Source organism: Herpailurus yagouaroundi, unplaced genomic scaffold, assembly GCF_014898765.1.
Source record: "Herpailurus yagouaroundi ecotype Mexico unplaced genomic scaffold, PumYag 29, whole genome shotgun sequence".
Lineage (NCBI taxonomy): Eukaryota > Metazoa > Chordata > Mammalia > Carnivora > Felidae > Herpailurus > Herpailurus yagouaroundi.
The window spans coordinates 102,201,944-102,219,484 of record NW_024412377.1 but is presented as its reverse complement, the minus strand read 5'-3'; the positions used below and the strand labels follow the sequence as shown (position 1 = coordinate 102,219,484).

The window sequence follows — 17,541 nt, the reverse complement described above, 5'->3', positions numbered from 1 at the left end:
CAGTCTCAGAATCCTTTACTCCTTGCAAAGCTACAAACCTACCGGTAGCTTCCCTCCTGGGACAGTAAAAGAGGCTGCCTTCCTCCTCTTTATGACCAGTCCTGGTGCCTGTTCTTGATTCTACGCCCTGCCTCTTCCTGGGTCTTCCTCCCATTGGTCTTCCTCTTTCCTGTATCTTCGACCTCTCTTCTTTGTGACTAGCTCTTTTTCATCAGCATTTAAACACACTCAAAATCTCTTCCAGTTGCAGGAACATATGGAATGGATTGATTGTGTTATAAATTTTGGATGAGGATGGACCTCTGAGCTGTTCAGTTGCTTCTTGTACATCTGAAAAAGTGCTGGGTCTTCTGGGGGTTGTAGGCCCATTAGCAGATCACTTTTGTACTGAACATTCTGCAACATTTTTTCAGTTACTGGCACCAGATCACTCCCTCGGTGGACAAGCACTCTAGCTTCTCTGGAAAGGCCTCTGATTCCCCATGTGTGGAATGTTGCTCCTCTCGCATTACTGAGCGTGATGGGCAGAATGGATGGTGATAGAAGCTGCTGGAAGGCTGTGTACCACACACCATTTCCTCCACTCTGACATTTCCTTGAACACGAGTCTTCAAGACATGTTGGTTCCATACACCAACAATCCCTCAGCAGGGGCTGAGGGGATGTCTGTGTATCTAGTCCACTGTAAACGAGGGCACTTAAATGTGTGCTTTATGTCTAAAGATCAGATGAATAAAAGGGCAGTGTTAGGAAAAGTGGCTGAAAAATTCATAAAAGTTAATTCTATTTTCCTTATAGAGATGTCCGTTAGTATTTTTTGAAATCATCCTTCAGAATTAAAAGACGAATTTCTTCACTTGAATCCATATGAAGGAAATCTGATACATTAAAACAAAAAACAGAAAACAAAAACCAACCTTGTTCCTTTACCCGGAAAGCCAGCTGCATCTTGCTGGGACTCCTTAGCTGTGGAACATGCAAAACGACAGCGCCTGAGGTGGGCTTCATTCAGGTGAAAGCTGCTGGGGGCTTTCAGGCGGACAGGAATAAAAATTTGGGTTAGAAGTTGGCCAAGCTACAGGGTTTTTGAAGAACCTAGATAACCTCCATTTCCCAGGGGCGTGGTCTCAAGTCTCATCTGAAACGGGAAACTGCCTGTAGGACCTCCCCATCCAACATCATCACCGAGTGCTCCACCACGCCCCCTCTCCCACCAAAGGATGCCAACCCACAGCCTGGCAAACCCCACCTAAGCGGGTCTGCTAATGTGTTCGATTGTGTTGAAAGTCAAAACGGAGGTCTGAGCAAACAATTCACTTTGAAAGACACCGGGAGAAGCCCGAGAGAAGATCCCCTGCAGTCTGTTACAGATAGAGGAGGGGACAGCTTTGGACAGCACGCTTGTTTATTCGTGTCTCAGGTGGGGGTGGGCGAGCGCATCTGTGGGCGATCTTTCGGCCTTTGTCCAGATGTGAGTGCGGGCTTTGTTGATAACGAGTGACTTTGACGTTGAGGTCACAGTGTGTGCACAACCTCTGGTGTATGTTTGTCTAGGCTGAAAGGACACACTGGTGTCTGTTCGCACACATTATCTTGACCCTTTCCTGTAGCCACTCGGTGCGCTTGGAAGGGAGAACAGCTCCTTGAATGTTTTTCATGCCTTTTCCTGTGTGCTCCTCCCACGCCTACTCAGGCCTCTCCCGGTACATCTTGATCTCCATCTACCCGTCTCACTGGATTCTGGACCATGCCACCCCCTTTGCAAGTTCTCCTTTCTGGATCAAGCCACTCAAATCCACTTTTTTTTTTTGATGCCAGGGGTGGGACTGACTTGCTTTAGGTTTTGACAGTAAGAAACCCTGTTGGTTCTCGCACTCCCTAGTGCCTATTTCCCACATGGAACTTTCCTGGGGCAGAGGGAAAAAAGAATCCGATTCCTTTTGCTACATAAATAGATGCGACACTCAAACTCAGAGAATTTCTTGAACATTTGTGGGCTTGTGTAATCACCTCTGAAGTCCAAGTCACTAAAGCTTTCTGATTAACTACTTGTATGCAGTAACTTTAATGCCTTAAAAAAAAAAAAAAAAAAAAAAACACGAAAAGAAACAAAGAAATGAAATACTTCGCAGTCCCGGCAACCTACTGAGATTTACTAAGATTCTGGGGAGGATTACTTCCCTCTGATGACATTGAGGCCTTTGCTTTGTCAAGAACTGCTGGCAGCTGAGGGTTTCGCAAACGGAATTCAGAAGGAAGGAAAATATTTCGTGATGGCATCACTCTGAGCCAAGCACAGCATTCGCTAAATGGCTGCCCTGCAGGGTCAGCATGGACACAACCACGGGCGGCATTTACCAAATCTGTCAACAGAGGGCAAGGGGGTGCCGGCACAGAGGACGCTGACCCCGTCACCGGTGTTTGTAAGTGACAACCACCCTGCAAATATCAGCCCATGGGATGACTGCAGCGCTGAAGCAGTGCGAATGTGAGGGAACGTGAGGGTAGGGAGATCGTGGGACATTCCTACAGAGGGTTGGGGCGGGAGGGGTTTTTGGCAGAACCGAGGGTCTCAACCCAGTCCTGCTGGTTTGGAAGAGAAGTGGGTTTTCTATGTAAACTGACCCCTGGGGCTGGGAGAAGAGAGAACAGAAACCTTAGCCAGGGAGGGTTTCTGACCTAGACGCAGTTCAGCCCAAGGGGAGCTGCAGAGCTGGGGTGGGGCTCCCTGACTCGTCAAACTGCCCAGTGGGCACCAGCCTGGGTGGAAACGAACAAGTCAGTTGGCCCGTGAAACAGTTCTCCTTCCTGCCGGCCATGCTGAGGGGATTCTGCCCCTAGGTAGCGTAGTCAGTCCCCCGGGCTATCCCCAGACACAGGTAATGGCTTGGCTCCGGTGAGAAATGGCTGGCTTCATGTTTCCCCCCAGTATGACTTCCTGTACATCCGCGAGGGGCCCTGCCCACTCCCCTGCAGAGCTCGGGAGCTGAGCTGAGAAGGAAAAAACAAGGCTGATTCATGTTTGTGATTAACTTCTCACCGAATGCTGTAATCCCAGACGCAGAACGGGCCCAGCTGTCACGGCTTGGCTGGGGACTCCGCTCTCCGAGGAAGGGCTGGTGGCCTCGGGTCCTGCAGCAAGCCCGCTCCAGCCAACCTGCCATCGCCACCCTCTGACGGCTGTGTCTCAGATGTCACCCCCCTTCTGGGCCCCTTCTTCTGCCTCCACGGTCGGATCTCTCCCTTCACATAACCTTACGGCATCCTCCGTGCCTCCTTCACGGTACTTGCCTTTCCCACACCTTGACTCGAGGGGGACAACCACCTTCCCCTTCTCGGAGGTGCCCAGCCGGATACCAGGCACAGGTGAGGACTCAGGAAACCACAAAAGAACGGAACAGCATGGGATGACCTCCCTGAAAGACTGCACTGGACAGAAGAGAAGCCCAAAGCAAATTCCAGCCTCTCGTCTGCAGCTCAGCTGGCCTGGGCTGGGGCGGGGGGGGGGGGGCCGGGGGGGCAGTGTGCAGTGTAGACGTGACCTCCCTCTGCTTTTCTCAACAATAATCCCAGCCCCTTGTTATGATAAACTACTTGCTCCTTGCTCGGCAGTACATTCAGGAACTGGACTTCTGCCAAGGAAAACTCAGGAGCAATGGTAGGGACTATTGAAATAAATTAATGGCCTATGATAAATACAGGAAAAACAGTGCTAGGTAATACGCTTATACACCAACAAGAATCACATGGTTATTTGAGAGGAAGAGTTTTTACATAAATATGTATGATTTTAAGTAATAAGGCTGATTTTTTTTTTAAACAAAAAAGTAATTCACAACCTATTTAGCAAAGTAAATACTGGCCCTTCAAAGTTGACAGCAATAACGCAGAATGCTATGACTGCCTAAAAACAGCCCTGTTCTTTTTGGAGGTCTTCAGGGCTAGTCCAGGAGGGACATCAGATACATGACTTCATAGTTACGCTTTTTGGCTTCAAGTAGCAAATGAGATCACTCACCCTGATTATTGGCCTGATTCGCCAGACGTGGCTTTGAACTATTTTTGACGTTTTCCAAAATTTGAACCCACCTTCAGAAAAACAAGCCTTTGCTGCTTCGCAGGCATGCAAAAAAAAAGAAAGTACTGTAAGTTCTGGAGTTGCAGAGAAAGATTCCAAAGCTGTTGTGAGCGAGAAAAATGTCAGCGTCAACCTCACAGGTAACCACTGCAAGCATGCAAGTTCTAATTTCTTTGTTTGGAGATCTGTCATGTCACTTTAGAATCAGACTTCATACTTGCTCCTCTGCGGAGACTGTCATCAGGTTCCGTTTGCACGAGATAGTTGACCCGCATCAAGGAATTTCAACTTTGAATACCAGACCGGCTATGACATTTGGATCAGTGGGAGCCTCTGCAAATCAGTACAAAAACCTGAGCAGCCCACACAGGTGTTTCCCCAGCTGGCCACCCTGTAGGAGACACATGGCGTGAAATAACTAAAAGCAGCCTTTTTACTTCTAACCTGGCGTCAATCATCCTGACTCGATTTTGAGGGGGTTAGCATGTGCGGGAGTGACTGGGCTGGCCCCAGCATCAAACAGCTAAGTGATAACCTTGCTGCTCTCCGTGTAGAGTTTAGGGCTGGTTTTTACCCTCGTGACAGTAGAATGCCACGACTCACTTCCAGATGAGAGTCAAAACACTCCCAGCACTAACTCTGTGCTTAACGCAAATCAAACCCCAAATGCCCGGTGTGTGAGGAAAGGCTCTGGGTAGTGCACTTCGGGAGACTGAGCTGGGCAGAACTTCTTGTCACCCCACACTTAATTCATGCTGCCCCAGGAGGAGGTCGAGCTCTTGTTTTTCCCCCTCTCCCTTCCTCTCTTTCCTAAGAAACCAGCAGTGAAGGGGCAGTAATTTACCGTGTAAATCTCCATCTGTTTGCGAAGCTAAATTCTTGCCTTTCTGCTCCCCCCTAAGGCGGTGGGAACAGCATCTCCCAGTTCCCCAGCACCCCCGGGACACCCCAGCCCTGGGAAAACCTGCCTGCCCTGCCACCCTCTGTTTGGGGTCCACGTCTAGACTGCAGGTGACATGGGCTTGCACAGCTCCGGCCACATCTTTCCTGGAGAGCGAGCAGGTACACCAACACTCCTTGGCAGAAAGAGCTGCTTTTCTTCCCTCACCGCAGGAGGATAAGTTGCACAGAAAGGCCATGCACAGAAAGACCACAAGAGTGGCCTTGGCCATGAAACCCGTAAGGGGACATAACACGTTTATGAAGCCCAAGTGCCCCTAACCTGAACTTTAACATAGCCAGGGACAGGGCAGTTCTGATCAGCAGTCCTACCGCCCACTGTTCTGTAGGGATGACACTAAGATTCTGAGATTTTCCGTGGGTTAGTTGGGGGGGCGGGGGGCGGGCGGTAGATGGAAACGGGGCCTCTAAGGGGCTTCCTTTCCACTTAGGATGGTTACAAGCATAGACTCTGACACCAAAGTGCCTGGCTTTGAATCTGGGCTCTACCACAGTGTGAACTTTGGGCAACTTGTTTAATCAGTTTGTGTCTCAATTCCTCTTGGTAGAAAGGGTAGAGAAATAGCACCTTCCATATAGGGTCGCTGTGAGGATTAAATAATTGAATATATACCCAGGCTTAGGACAGGGTTGGACACATAGGCTGTGCTCTATGAGGGTGGGCTATTATTACTTGCAAGACAAGACCCAAGTCAAAAGTCATCTCCCAAAAGGGCAAGGTCATTTGTGAGGACATTCGGGGAGAATATGTTGGTTGGAGAAAAACCAAGGGTCTATGGGGTTGAGGTAGGCAGGATGAACTTCTAGGGAAAGGTGGGGCCTGACTCATAACCTTGAGGCATGGTCTACACTGATCCTTTTCCTCTAACCTACTCCGATCACCCATGAATATGAGGCCACCACCCATCAGGAAGACCTCAGGCCTCTCTTCCCAAGCCCTCGATGACACATGTATTACCGTCCCCCCATCCTGCACCTCACCTCCCAACCTGGTCTTTTTGGCTTGATCTTTGATTCCTGCATCTGTCTACATGCTATTGGCTCATGTGAGAGATTTCAGTTCAGGTCTGTTCTGAGTGACGAGCTGGGGCGACAAAGGTGAGCGTCAAACAATATCAAATATTACCCTCGAGACGCTCCCGGTCTGTTGACAGGCAAGGAAACGGCTCCCCAAGTCAACATGTGGAGAGTGACTGCCATGAGAATACAGGAGGAGGGCTTGGTCCAGGGGCGGAGAGAGGTCAGAACTCTTCACAGCTGAGGAGGAGGAGCCAGGGCCGGGGGGGGTGGGGTGCAGTGGGGGGTGGAGGAGGGATGGTGTTCCAGACAGAAGGAAGTCCTCGAAGTGTAGTCTGGACCCCCAACACTCTCTGTGAACACTATGTGGGACTGTCCTTGTGTCCGTCTCTTCCTTCAGCTGCCTCAGAGGCTCCCAAGGCCGAAGATGCACCTGGGCCTGAAGAAGACACCTCCAGATGGGCTGCACAGCAGGTGGGGTGGAGGATGGGGACCCTCCAGGCAGGAGACACAGCATTAGCAAAGACCACAGCAAGAAGGCATGGCACCAACTTTTAAACCAGACCGCTCCTATCAATCAGCTCTATCATCTGGAACAAGTTGCTTTGCCTCTCTTGAATTCTGACAACAGAGCAGGCAGAAGAATATGCCGCAGAGTGGTTATGAGGACAGGGTGAGACACCTGAGGAATATCTAATCATAAGCCCTTCCTATGTGCACGGCCGGAAGGGAGAGTCAAGGTCCCAACCGCCCTCTCTCATTCAGCTGTCTGTGTTTATGACAATACCAGGTGAATCTGCTGTTGTATGCACGTGTGTGTGTGTATTCTTTATATGTATGTCAGTATCTTCAACAAATGTTGTCAAGTCAAAAAAGTAAGTTGCCGAACAGCGTGTTTAGCATGCTACCACGTATAAACAATGCTGAAGACCTTGAAGAAAGGATTTGCATTGGTGCCTTTTGAGGAGAGGAGTTAGGTGGCTGGGAGACAAAAGCAGAAGGGAAACTCCTTCTATTTACTTTTTTGTACAGTTAGAATTTTGAACCATGTGAATGTGTAACCTACACAAAACATTAAATAAAAAATAGTTGCCTTAAAAAGGTAACGAACGCTGGTTGTCCCTTGATGGATGCATGGATAAACGAAATGTGGCACATACATACAAAGGAATATTATTCAGCCCTAAAAAATAAGGAATCTGGCACATGCTACACTATGGATGAGACTTGAGGACATTACGCAAACTGCAATCAGCTGGCCACAAAAAGATTAATACTGCATGAGGACACTTACCCGAGATACCAAGAGTAATCAAATTCCCAGGAACAAAAAGTAGAATACTGGTTGCCAGGGGCTGCAGGGAGGGGGCAATCGGGAGCTGTGGTCTAATGGGTACAGAGTTTTCATTCTGCCAGATCAAGACAATTTTGGAGATTGCTTCTTATACAACTGTGCAACTAAATGTAGTTAAGATGGTAAATTTTATGTTGTCTATATCCTACCACTACTGGATTAGATTGATTTCGTCACCCCACCTCTGCCGGCTCTGAATGCAGCTGGTAGTGTAATGTGTTGGAGGATTTCAGGTGTCTGCTTCTCTGCCTCTCCCTTGCCCCGATTTCCCAAATACCTGATTGCAAATCCAGATTATCTGGTTGCTCTCTGCTTTCGTTTTTTTAATCTGAAAAGCAGGAACTCGATTTCCCAACCCTGATACCTTAATTGGATTATTATATATCGGTGCTTTTCCACTCAGGTTCCCAACCATTATGATAAAACCAATCCTCTCGGATTGTCTAACCTCATTTTACGACCTCCCCTCTCCCCAGGCTTAGAAGAAGGCTACCAAGTTATCGTGTTTAAAATGCTTTGAGCCCTTGATTTAAATAAGGCTAAGTATAAAGGATCCTTTTGACTACTGGGCATACCTGATTGTATATCTTGTGAACACTGTGATGGTTACTCCTACACAAAGGAGGGACGAAAACAGAGAGCAAAGAATCCTCTGGCCAAACCGTGAAGTCGGCCCTCAAGCGCAGAAGCAGTGTCAGTACCCTGAGCCTCACCAGCATCATCGGCTCCCTGAGAAAGGTGGCAGAGAGGCGGGACAGATGCACAAAAGGCTGTGTTTGTTCTCTGGATGTTCCTGCCAAATACTGTTATAACACCCTGCCTCTAACTGGCAAACCAAATAGTGCACGCCATCCTCCTAGGCTAAAACTTGTAGGTTACATTATACCCTGAAATTAACATTAAAAACCAAACTACTTATTTTGAAGTGCTTTTCACAACTTAATCCCTGACTGGTGTAGTGGGGAGTGGTCAAGAGGGTCTTACCTCCCATCACCACGCCCCCCCACCCCCGCCAACCTTCCCTCCTCAGGGGGAGACCTCAGATGGAGGGGAGTGGTCATTCTCCTCTCCTCCCTTGACCTAGCTAGATTGACCTGAGTGGGATTTCTAAGGCTGTTCCTCATTCTTTCTTGACATACCAAGTCTAAATTCCATTGCCTGCCTTTCCACACCCATTATGACTGGACTCTACCTTTCCATCCAGCCAACTTCTCAGTCTCTCTTGCCTCATCCTTGGGCCTGGGGGCTTGGGACCCTGTGAATCCTCCCTTATGCCTCTCTTGCAAAACCAGGCACCAATCCAAGCCTCCACCAGCCCAAATCTATCTTTTCCTCCTCTGAATTCCTATGGCATTTATAGTTAACACCCTACAATTTACTGAATCAATTATATCCTCTTGGGTACTGGTAGTGATTACATCTTGCATTTTACTCTGGCCTCCTGAGTAGATATTGAACCCCAGTGGGGCAGAAACCATACTTTATATATATCTATTAGGTCCAGAGAGCACGTAATAATAATGGTGGCCATTTATAAAGCACTCACTGTATACCAGACAGTACTATATGTATGCAATTTATTTAATACTCGTAATACCTCTGAGGCATAGTAATTTTATGTCGATTTTTCAGGTGAGAAAACCAACACACAAACAGAGTAGCAAGGACAAGTGGCTGATAAGGGTTGAGTCTGGGGTCAGATCAGTCGTCTCCAAAGGCCTTAATCCAGACTTTGACAGATATAAGAAAATTGAAGTCAAGAAAATACTTTCCTGGGATCATCCCCTTATGAAGGCGGTGAGCTGGAACCACACCCAACGATTCTAAAACATGTAAGCTCCACTATAAAGGGAGCTCCTGGGAACAGGGACTTTTGCCAGTTTTGTTGACTGGTGTATCAGCAACTCTTGGAGCAGTGCCTGGCTCACCCACAGTAGGGTGCTCAATAAAATATTTACTGAACGAACAAGTGAAATCTCACCTGCAAACCTCCACCAAGTGCCCATCAAGTGTAAAGAATTGCTAACAGCAGGAGAAAAACAATGTAAAAAAAAAAAAAAAACCACTCTAATTTGCTTGACTTAAATCCACTTGCTGCAGAATACTAGAAAGAGAAATGTGTCGCAAACCTAGGTTCCCAGCGTGATGCCAAATTTGTCCTTTTCAGCTTGGGAGGGCCGGGGGGGCTTCCCACTCCCTGTCTGTTCCTTTCCTTCAATCCTTCCTCCGTGAAAACAGTCTGCCACCAAACAAAACACACAAAGTCCCAAAATGATTATTTGAAATTATTTGGATTTTTTTTTTTTCCCTATGTCATAACCATGTAAAAGCAATGAAAACAAAACCAAGACTTTTAGGTCTAATTACTGTCAAAAAGTCATTCTCTCCAGTCACTTTGATGGTTTATTTCTTTTTAAAATTCAGCATAGCCTTACAGGAGTATGAGGGAGTAACAGCTGGCATATGGTGGTGACAGTGGAAATTAGAAAGGACTGGTGTCGGTCGAGGCTTTGTGATTAGCTGGATGAGGGCCTATAAGGGTTCCTGACAGGACTTCCAGGACACCCACAGCATCAATGAAAGGTCAGAGAAATGGAGGGGTCAAGTTCAGCTGGAAGGAAAGATGGTGAATTTTACTCTCCTACAAGCTCGTTATGCTCCGGCCTTACTAACCACTTTCAGTTTTTTTTTCAAACCACATCACCTTCATCTATTTGAATGAATGAGAGAATATTATTTCTGGAATGTTCTTCTCCCAAATGCCCCCGTGGCTTGCTTAGTTTCGGCATCACCTCTTCAGAAAGGCCCTCTTGACCTGACCTCACACCTGAAGTGGCCATCTAGTCTTGTCCCTTCTCTGTGTTTTCTTTTCATCAAGGCTCTCGGCACTAGCTGAAGTTTTCTTGTTTGCGTATTTGTTTGTGGTCTATGTCTCCTCAACTCTAGTGTGAATTCCAGGAGAGCAGAAACATCTTCCTCGACTCAACCACACTGCATTCGCAGAGCCTGGATGAGTGTCAGGCACAGACAAGGCGTTCAGGTGGAAACGTCAGGTGGCAACATTCAGCTCCCAGTGGAAAATGTGGGTCTTGAGCTCAGGGAAGTGGGGCAGTTTGAAGATGTGAGTCCGGACTGTAATCCAAAGAGCCAAAAGCAGGCACAAACTCTTTAAGTCCACTTTGGGGTAATTAGCTCAAGCCAGTGTAAGAAAATGCTCCCCCAAAAGCATTTTTCTAGATCAAAGTAAGAAGAAACAGCTAAAGTGATCCTTTGTCCTTTCTTTGAGGAAGGTTGGCACAGCTTCTGTTGCTTCCAGTAAGATTGTGTACAGGTGTAAAACTGGAAAACATTAATGAAGGGAAGAACTAAAAAGTAGTGAGCATGTGCTCCAGTATCTTCAAGTTCTCTGCCATGTGGCAGCTGTCCCGTGTCTTCATTAACACAACAGTCAATCCCTGTTGTAATTTGTGTACTACTATGGACGGGGCTCCAGAATATAGAGTTAAATGAAAAAGGCAGGTGCAGGGGCACCTGGGTGGCTTGGTTGGTTAAATGCCCAACTTTGGCTTAGGCCATCATCTCACAGCTCGTGATTTTGAGCCCTGCGTCAGGCTCTGTGCTGATGGCTCAGAGCCTGGAGCCTGCTGCTGCGGATCCTGTGTCTCTCTTGCTCTCTGCCCCTCCCCTGCTCTCTCTCCCTCTCTGTCTCAAAAATAAATAAACCTTAAGAAAATTTTTTTAAAGGCAGGTGCAGAGCAATGTAAATCATATGCTACCTTTTGCATAAAAAGGATGAAATAAAGAAGAATTTACTTAGATTTGCGTGAACACTGGAGAGATACAGACCAAGGTAATAAATGTGGTTACATATTGAGGCAGGTGAGGTGGGGAACAGGATAGCTAGGCACAGGATGGGGGCAAGCCTTCTCACGGCATACTTTTCCATACTGTTTTAATTCTTGAACTATGTGAATGAACTAACTCTTAGAAAAGATAAAATTGCTTGAGTTGCATTTCATTGATGGTCATTTGGGTCATGAAGCTCAATGATCACCTCACCAAAGTTTGGCACAGGTGATATTAAAGATTCAAGCTGGGGGAGGCATGTTAGAGTAAAGAGTACGAATGGGAGAGGACGTTATACTCACGTATTCACAGATGAACAGAACTGGGAACCGAGGTGATGTTTCCAATTCTGGAGGCAGACTCCTGACTTGGTTTTGTTCTTCATAATCATTAAAATGACTGCACTGAGAATGACAAAGGTTAATTATTCTTTCTCGCATGAATAACGTCATGACAGGTGAAAAATCATCTAAGCTACACAACTTGGGTAGGTCTGAGCCCTCGGTTAAGCAGGGGGAGAGCAGTTTGTTTCTCAGCCTTCTGCTGCTTTGGTCCCTTTATTGTTTGTGATAGAAAAACTTGTAGGGAGGGGAGGGTGGGTGATGGGTACTGAGGAGGGCACCTTTTGGGATGAGTACTGGGTGTTGTATGGAAACCAATTTGACAATAAATTTCATATATTGAAAAAAAATTTTTAAAAAAAGAAAGAGAAAAACTTGTAAACGGAGTAAATGCCCACCAGCAGGAGTCTGGTTACATAAATAAGTAAATGTGATGCATGAATACAATGGAATCCGATGTGGCCTCCCCATTAAAAATGATAATACATCTGGCAATATCTACGAAAGTTGAACATACATTTACCCTACAACCCAGCAATCCCACTTCTGTGTACATACCCAACAGGAACGTGCATATATATTCACCACAAACGTGCAGAAGAATGCTCACAGCAGCACTATTCGTAACGGTCCCAGACGGGAACCTACCCAAATGTCTGTCGAAAGGAGGCTGGGTGAGTAAAATGTGGTTACAGGCATTCAGTAGAATGCCATATAGCCATGAGGGTGGGTGAACAATAAACACAATGATATGGATGCATCTCACAAACATAATGCTGAGTGAAAGCTGAAAGGAAGAATCACACTGTATGATACTATTTACGTGATGTTCGAAGGAGGCATAGCTAATCCCGGGCAGTCGGGACAGTGGTTATCTTGGGAAGGAGTGGTGACTAGGAGAGGGGCAAGAGAGGTTTCTGGAATGCCGGAGATGTTCTGTTTCTCGCTTTGGCTATTGGCTACATAGGTATGTTCACTTTGTGAGAGTTTGTGGCACTGTAGACATAGGATTTGTGCACTTTTCTGTGCTCACGTTAAGCACAAGGAAGAAAAAAGAAGGAAAAAGAAGAGTGAGACTGACCTACATTTATTGACATGGAATGTGGAAAGATGTGCAGACCCTGTTATAGGGAGGAAAAGCTCATGTGGTATATTTGACTTGTGTGGATATCAAGCTGTAAGGACCTATATGCAGAGAGTTACTTCCTCATAAATGTTAACAACGCTTACCTTTAGGTCAGATTTTAAGGTTGCTTTTATTTTTTTCCACTTCTTTATACTTTTCTGAGTTTATTTGGATTTTTACACAGCATCTGTAGGATTTGATATAAGAAAATGGTTTTCATTTTTTAAAAACCCCTCCTTCATTAAAAGTAAAATTATAACCTGCTTTTAATTTTCCCTAGAAGCAAACGACCAGATGCCAAAGGCTATCAACCAGGGACATAACGCACGCCGCGTGCCTCTAATACACTTTGCAATTGCCTCAGTTTGTGAGCTTTTCCAGGGCTGGTTCTGAACACAGGAGCCACCGTCCTTCATGCAACACACAACACAAGCCCACGGTAAAATCCAAGTGGACAAAGGGGGGGGAGGTCAGAGTCTCTGAGAGTTCTGGGTAAATGCTGTAGAAATTTTAGGCGATCTGTTCCTCTTCCCTTTGAAGCAGAGAGCAGGCGGATCCGTTTATTAAAGGAAAGCAATCTTTCTACCCTTTCTCTTTCTTCTGCCCCTAATCTAGCATGCCTCCCCCAGTGCTATCGCTCTTTTACTCAGGGCGAGGGGTTTCCACTACGTTCTCCCCCAATGCTGGACAAGCTAGCTTAGTAGAGTTTCTTATTTCTTCCTCAACTTCCTTTCCCACCAAGAGCCTCCTCCACACATTCACATACGTGAAATTCTTTTAATGGGCAGAAATGACTTTTTTCTACAGTGGAATGCCAAGCTTCCAATGGGAATAACCCTCGGTGACTTAACACGTTACCTCAATATTCACACTAAGGTGTAAGTGTCTAATGTAATTTCTGAAGACACAGATTTCGTTGGGAGATGGGGATCGGGAACGAGAGGCCCAGATCTCGCACCGAGCTGGCCAAGTTGCTGACGGTACCTGTGTTCCCTCCCCTGCAGCCCCAGCCTCCTCCCGGGCCTACGCAGAAGATCCCAAGCCACCCAGAAGCAGAAGGCAGCTGCCGTCACCCAGACCAGATCTGTATCCATTCCAGACCCAGGATTACAATAATTTGGGAGAGGGTCAACCAAGTCAGAGCCCCAGATGGCAAAAGAGCTGCTTCAGCTTAAGACTCAGCTCTTTTTCCTCAGGGCAGGAAAGGTTTGAGACAATGAAGGATGAGGCTTTCCAGGCCCAGGACACAACCTTGATCCAAAGCCTAGTCATGGCTTTAATTTTTGTAAATCAAAGCCTCAAGTTTTTCTTCACTCTCTTAGCTGAAGACATGTTTTCCGGGATGCATGAAAACAAAATAAAAGGTACCAAATTGGAGAGTGTGTGACATCCTCTTTGTAGGCAGGCAGAAATCACTTCTTTACTAAATTCCCTTTCCTAAGTTTTCTGCCCTCCCACCCCCACAGCCATTGTCTTCACAAGATCATCCCATACTTGGAAAACGTTTGTCTAATTATCATCACACACGATGGGCCTATTGCCAGCTGCTTTTTATTTTAACTTCAGACTCTTTCCAGGGTGTTTTTTTTGTTGTTGTTTTTTTTTTTGTTGTTTTTTTTTTCCTTAGGGGTGGGGAGTGGGAGAGGAGTGTCTGTCTGTTTTTGCTATTACACAGAACCGATCAGATTTCCTTTTATAATCACAATTAAACTTCCAGATCCAATCATATGAATACTTTCTGTCTAGAGGATTTGAATGTCTATTGATTTGGTCAATTTAACAAAGCCTTCCAAGTCTAGAAGTGAGAAACTGATCCATGAGCTAATCATTCTCGGGACATAAACAGCACTGATGGAACCCAAGGCTGACTCCCAGCTCTGTGTTCTTTCCATCAACTAAGGCTGGGTTCCATGGGGTTAAGCCCCAAATCCCTTTGCTGTAGTCTCTCCAATAGAAAGGTAAGACAAAGAGCAGGGCCTGTGTCTATCTTGCTCGCCAAGGTAGCCCCAGCACCTGCTTGGCAGGCATGATAGCGGGTGGGCAGCAAATACGTCCTGAGTAATGAATTCCCCTTTGCCATGCCTCCTACTGTGGTGGGGGTGGGGGTAGAGGAAGGGCACACTTCATAGACTCTCTGTGCAAAGCAGAGCCGTCAAGCATTAAAACTAGTCGCACAAGAGGCAGCTCAGCTCTCAAAGGAGCTTAAGGACAGCAATCTGGCTGAAGGACAAGGTGCTGGGGCTTAGGGATGGAGGGCATAGCCAACACAGTTGTATTTCTATCACATTCTCTTTCAGGGTTCCTGATGGAGTCTATGGGGAAGGGAGGAGGGGAGGCTCGAACTTCCCTTCTTCTCCGTCTGCCTGGCACCCTACTGGCTCAGAAACAAACTAGGGTTGTGCTGATGGGAGTCTGAGGTCAAGTGACCAAAAAGATGCGGGGAACTTGGGAAAGATTTCCCTCCCGCTTCCAGGAGTCAGCTTTCCTACCCCTGAAGAGCAGAGAGCACGAGGAGAAACATCTGTGAAATTTAATCTAGCTAGACACCTTGATGCAGAAGTTATAATGTTTACACATTCTTCCGTGAGAGCACCTTCACCAAGTATTCTATGGCCCTCCAGAAGTGGACCCCTAAGTTATCATTCACTGTTCTTCTGTGACAAACAGTGGCCCAATGTGGCCACTGGGCCTCCCTGACTAATGTGGAGATTCACGGGAATAACCGGTTCTCTTAAAATGCATACGTATTCTAGGGGCGCCTGGGTGGCGCAGTCGGTTAAGCGTCCGACTTCAGCCAGGTCACGATCTCACCGTCTGTGAGTTCGAGCCCTGCGTCGGGCTCTGGGCTGATGGCTCAGAGCCTGGAGCCTGTTTCTGATTCTGTGTCTCCCTCTCTCTCTGCCCCTCCCCCGTTCATGCTCTGTCTCTCTCTGTCCCAAAAATAAATAAACGTTGAAAAAAAATTTTAAAAAAATGCATACGTATTCTAGAAGGGTTAATTTTGTAAATTAGTCATACCTCAGTGAGATTTACTTCAACAAGATAATCTAACAGCTAACAATAACGGTATGTAAGAAAGAGAAAAGTATTTTAATGTTTACTTGCAGTGTCCTTTCTTCTTTTTTAGCAGGGGAGAGAAGGGAGGAATAGTGAAGGAGTTGTTATTAACTTAAAGACAATCATTGCTTTGTATGTACTAGGAATTAACAGTGTATAATCTAGAAGAGGAACTAGGACAAACATCCAAGTGGCTTTTTTAAAAAATTTGTTCATTGTTTATTTATTTTTGAGAGCGAGAGAGACAGACAGACAGACTGCAAGTAGGGGAGGGGCAAAGAGAGAGGGAGACACAGAATCTGAAGCAGCTTCAGGCTCTGAGCTGTCGGCACAGAGCCTGACGCGGGGCTCAAACTCATGAACTGTGAGATCATGACCTGAGCCGAAGTCGGACACTTAACCGACTGATCCACGCAGGCGCCCCCCAGATGACTGTTTAAAAGAATTTTTTTAAGTTTATTTATTTTTGAGAGGGAGAGAGAGAATGTGTACAGGGGAGGGGCAGAGAGAGAGGGAGAGAGAGACAATCTTAAGTAGGCTCTGCACCACCAGCCAGCGCCTGACGCTGGGCTCATACTCACATACTGTGAGATCATGACTTGAGCTGAAGCTGGAGGCTTAAGACTGAGCCACTCGGGTGCCCCATCCAAGTGACTATTCAGCACATCTCTACAAGTGGTACGAAAACAAATTACCTTGAGGGTCAGGGGAGGGAATGCTTGTGAATGGCTGGAGAGTGAGCAGGTTTTGAGCAAGACTGAAGGATTTTGATCAGTGGAGATGGGACAAGGGTCTGCCAAGTATTAGAAGGTTTGAGAAAAGGTCCAGGGACAGGAGAGCTGGAGGGATCTGGCTGCTGGGAAAGGGTGGGACAAAAGCTGTCAGGGGAGGGGTGGCAGGAGGGCAGTGGGGAGAGCAGGGGTCTGAGTCAGACAAGCCAAGGATGTGACTCTCTGGAACGGATCTGATGGGTTCCTGTTCTAGCAGCAGTCTGCAGCCTGGCAGTGGAAAGCCATGGAGACTTTTCATCAGATAAGGGACATCGAGTTTGGCCTTAGACGACCGATGTGGTGATGAGTGTACAATGGGTTGGAGGGAAGGTGTGAAAGAACAGGAAGCTGGCTGGCAGGCAGTCCCAATGGTCCAAACTGGGAGAAATAAGGGCCTGTTCTGGAACAGAACAGAAGAAATGGAAAGAAAAGGCCAAAATCATGCTGCAGAAGCAGAAAAGCCAGGACTTGGAGAGGAGCGAGAGAGATGACTGGGCTTCTCCTTTGTGTGCAGGAGACAGAAGTAAATTCCAAGTATGACAGACTAGTAGAACTCGAGGCAGATGAGTTGAGCCATGCCAGGGAAAGGGCGGGTGACAGGTAACACCTGCTGAGGCGGGCTGGCCTTCTCAGAGCCTTTGAGCATCCGAAGTGCACAGGGAGTGCCAGGGCGGGGAAGCAGAGCAAGGAAAGAAGTGAGTGGGGCTTTTCAAAAGCTTGGGAGTTTCTCCAGGACATTTCACAAGCATCTACTAACAAGTGGTTGCCTCTCAGGAGGCGAACTGGGAGGCCCAGAGAGATGGGAGCCTTTGCCTGTTACACCCTTTGGTATCTTTCGAATTTTGAACTTCTGGTACGTCCTACCCATCATAATTCAATTTGAAAATGTGGGGATCCAGGGCCTGGCGGCTGTTTGCTACAGTAAAGAAACGCTGCCTTTCATCGTGTTTTGTTTTGTTTTGTTTTGTTTTGTTTTGTTTTGTTTTGTTTTG

At 46.8% G+C, this 17,541-nt stretch overlaps 1 long non-coding RNA gene across 1 annotated transcript; it reads right to left on the bottom strand.

The window, feature by feature from the left end:
• Window positions 1–9,544: 9,544 nt before the first annotated feature.
• On the bottom strand, window positions 9,545–12,254 carry LOC121041451 (uncharacterized). Its single transcript, XR_005795740.1, has 3 exons — window positions 12,155–12,254; window positions 11,558–11,659; window positions 9,545–9,648 (listed from the first exon to the last, which is right to left on the bottom strand). It is a non-coding gene; the product is annotated as an uncharacterized LOC121041451 (long non-coding RNA).
• Window positions 12,255–17,541: the final 5,287 nt, after the last annotated feature.